Here is a 4,319-nt window from a genome sequence, read left to right on the forward strand (position 1 = left end):
TGCACTACAACCCATACCTCATTACACCTTACCGTAAATTGTACCGTAAATTGTACCTCATCCCATTTCTGCTTTGCACTGTATAGTATATTGTATGGTATGGTACCTCAGTTACTTCTACTCTGCATTGAACATTGTGTATATACTGAACACTTTTGTCTACGTACTTGACTTCTATTTTATACTTGCTAGACTTATTTTATACTTATCTATTTTTGTCTAGCACAGTCTCTGGAGCGTAACAGAAAGAAGCATTTTGTATAAAAGTATTCTGTACTTCTTTCTGTATGACAACTAATAAAGAAACTTGAACTTGAACGTTGGGCTTGCGGCTCTGCAGATATACCCTACTCGGCGCCCAACACCGGCAGAGCGCGCTAGTCACCGGACAGGACGCTCCCCTGCACGGGCGATCATAGCGCTGCTGCTGCTTCACGCGGCCCGGATACATTTCCAGACGGTCTGAGCGAACAAAAGCTACCGTTTGACAAGTGGACGATACAACCGCGATGGACTCCTTTCAGAGGTTTCAAGATGACGGCTATAAAAACTGGATCAAAACCACGATGGGTCTGCAGTTTCTCAAAGCGCGCCTGGGATGTTTCCTGGAAGACGAAACCGAAACCTACCACCAGTCACTGCGAAATACTATATTTGGACATGATAATAGACATAATGAGTGTCAAACTAAATGCGATTTCAAAAAAGGTGATTTAAAGATGTGGACTCCCAGTCACAAGGTGAATAAATATTGTTTTATATTGCCACTATGAATTGAAAATGGGGGACCCTGATGTAAACAAGACGAAAGTCTTTCCCTGGTCTGCATCCCCTTAACAATTGTGTGTATTGAGCTGTACTGTATTCCCATTCTGCAATATGTTAATACAGTTTTCATTCATTCATTAATTCATTCGTGTGCTAAAGTACGATGCATTATTGTGATTACTTTTTCACTGCCACATTCATTCGGACAGGAGAAGCTCGATTGATTTAGAAACCTTACAGCATCTGATGCCTGTTGCTTTTCAAGTGTTTAAATACTAATTATTATACTGTACGTTACAGGTTCCTCTGTTTACATGGGGGACCCTGATGTAAACAAGACGAAAGTCTTTCTCTGGTCTGCATCCCCTTACTGTACCCATTCTGCAATATGTTAAATAAAGTTTTCGTTCGTTCATTCATTCATTCACAGGTTCCTCCAACGTGCCCAGCGTGTGTACCGTGGAGAGACGCGATCTCGGCCAACCACTCGTTGAAAGGTGCGAATATTATTTGGAAAAACTCGACCCCCTACCTGTGGCCCAGCGAGAAGTGGGAGGTGGCGAAGGTAGGTCCACTACTATGGTGTCAGCCGACTTGTTCACGTATTACGATGTTATTGATTATTCGCACAAGTGATCCTGGACATAGCTGTCAACATTGGGATATTAAAATAAGGGAGATTTTCCAGCGAGGGGTGAAGGGGGGTGGATTTTCTTTTGTCGTGAAATCAGTTGTGCAATAGTCACTTTTGGTGAGTTGTTTCTATACAATTCACTTATATATGACATGTAGTGTAGGTATGACACAGGAGGACTACAAAAGCATTTAGTGTAGAAATGTGTCAACAGACTAAAGCAGGGAACCACAATATTTAGCATACAAATTATGCTGAGCAGAATGTAATATCATAACTGTCTATTCTTTTTCTTGCAATTGAGCCAATTTTCATTAGGTACGGTTCTGAGGTGTGTGTTCAACAGAATGTAGTATCAAAAACACGTTCACAAAAAGTATGGGTTACTGAATGCTGAACTGCACTGTTATAATCACTACGCCATTGTAAGACCTTACCTGTGTCCCTGTATCACTTGTCTCTGCTGCCCTTTGATTAAAAAAACGTCCCTATGTCCATTTTCCTTTTTTTTGTGTATGGCATATTTGAGTTAGTCACCTAGTAAAAGTGAGATAATTGACTATATCAAAACATGCTAGGGCTGTAACGAATAGATCTGTTGTGGAATATTTAAAATGAGCTATGACAGTAAGCTGTAGAAATTGAGATAGAGTCAGTTGTTATAGAAATATAGAAACATAGTTTCAACTTCAAATTACTTTATTTTCCTTTCTGAACTTCATTTGTGCAGTGGTTGAAAGACAAACATACAGTGACAATACATAGGCACTCACCACTATTATATAAAAAAAAAGTTGAAACTACAATAAAAATACCAATATATAAAAAAAACACCAACTACATTAAAACTACAGTACTTAAAGCATGATATATTAAAAACCATGTGGAGCAGTTCTGTATGTATATAAATAATAAATAATAGTAGTACAGGTACATAGTATATATATATAGTTTATTAACAGCTCAGGTTATAATCAGACATGCTAACGTTTGACCAGAAAGTGAGCGTGATCAGTTTATAATCAGAGACATCATGTTGTACACACAAAGCAAATTTTTGGGTATGGCCTATGACACTTGGCCATAATGCAGGGTCTTGTGAGGTCAAACCAGTGGTGGTGGTGATACTGCTGCTTGTAGAGGTGGGTGGGTGACACGTCATCTTCATGATGGGCAGGTGTTATGGTCTCACTGAAGGTGGATGTTGACGGACAGGGTTCCTGCAGGGTTCAACAGGTTACATTTAAGACCTTTTTAAGACCACTTTCAATAGAATTGAATGCGTATTTCATGCCCATACCAGCAAAGAACTATTAAGGAAGATGACTAAGAAGTAATTCCATGTATTGGCCTGATAGGCTATTACCATACTGCTTACTTTGCAGCCAGGACATTTCCCCCCCAAACACATTTTTTTTTTTTGATCCACTTTTTCTCCCATTTTTCCATATTTTCTCCCATCCCAATTTTCGTATCATCCAATTCAACCCTCCCCTGTCACGAACGCTGTTTCTTGCCTCCCACAAGCCGGCTGCAATGTGGACTAAGTCATACATAGCACAAGTCCCCTCCGGTACTTGAGGTAACAGCAGTCGCATCTTTTCACCTGCGCAGCTCGATCTCTCAGTGTCGAGGAGTAACGCGTGGGAGGCTCACGCTGCCCCCGACACTTCCTGATTCTACTGCGCAGGCGCACCAACCGACTTGTAGGAGTCGCTTGTTCACAACGCCCGATCCCCACCCTTCAGTTTTCCCTCCCCGTAATACGGCCAATGTGTATTACTGCGGACGACCAGCCAAACTGAAAAACAATGTGGAGAGCTGGATTCGAACACGCGAATCCTAGCGTCTCCACACTGGTGGCGAGTGCCTTGCCCACTACACCACCTAGCCGCCCCTCCCCCCAAACACATTTAACATGATACAGAGAAGTTATCGCAACATAGAAGTAATTTCCTAATCCAATACCATTTTAAGATTAAGATTTTAATATCTGACCTTTTAAGGCCCAACATTCTGATTATTAAATGTAAGACTTTAAGAATCCTGGACAAACAGTTATGAATATCAGCACTTTGAAAGGGATCATGTACCTCGGCTAGTGTGTCTCCTGAGCTTGGTCAATATCCACCTGGGCTGGTGTATCCTCCTGTACATTATAGACAGGAGGTGGGGTGCCAAAATACTTCAATAATGACCCTAGGAGAGATAGGAAAATTATATAATTATAGTAGAAAGTAGGGGTGGAACGGTTCACAAAATGGACGGTTCGGTTCGTATCACGGTTTTGGGGTCACGGTTTTGGGGTCACGGTTTTCGGTTCGATATACGTTGTTTTTTATTAAAAAGAAAATGTAACACTAAAAAATCTAAACATGCTTCTCATTTATTAAAAACAATTTAAAAAAAAGTTTACAGTGTTTACAGCCTTAAATAATGTTTGGCACACAAAGACCGAACTGACTGAAAAATATAGGCTACATTTGTCAAAGTATTAACTTAGTGCAAACAAACAATATGCTCAGCCAGCACTAGACTTTCCTTTCTTTAATATAAACACAAAAAAACAATGTCAACAATGTTTAAATTCCCGGATTGTCAGTTCTTAATGGAAAGATTCGTTTTCTGCTTGAAATTAAAGTGCAGTATTTGAAATACAATGAGGAATATTGCTGTATTTCTTATCAAATGGAAAAGTGTCACTGTTATTTAAAATAAATAAATAAATAAACAAATTAGAAGGCCATCAATATAAATTGCAGCATACATCAAATGGTAAATGGCTGCTTTTTTATATAGCGCTTTTATCCAAAGCGCTTTACAATTTGTTACTTACATATTACTTTATTACATATTACTATGATGAATTGAAAATGGGGGACCCTGATGGAAACAAGACGAAAGTCTTTCTCAGGTC

At 39.6% G+C, this 4,319-nt stretch overlaps 1 protein-coding gene across 2 annotated transcripts in view; it reads left to right on the forward strand.

The window, feature by feature from the left end:
* Nucleotides 1–441: 441 nt before the first annotated feature.
* The window catches only part of LOC311226376 (uncharacterized protein), a 65,876-nt gene continuing 61,998 nt past the window's right edge, over nucleotides 442–4,319 (forward strand). For both annotated transcript variants that reach the window (XM_084311806.1, XM_084311807.1), the window contains exons 1-2: nucleotides 442–740; nucleotides 1,199–1,333. The gene's annotated coding sequence lies outside the window, so the exon portion shown is untranslated. The remainder of the gene's footprint in view (nucleotides 741–1,198; nucleotides 1,334–4,319) is intronic.

Source organism: Notolepis coatsorum, assembly GCF_963971535.1.
Source record: "Notolepis coatsorum genome assembly, chromosome: 4".
Lineage (NCBI taxonomy): Eukaryota > Metazoa > Chordata > Actinopteri > Aulopiformes > Paralepididae > Notolepis > Notolepis coatsorum.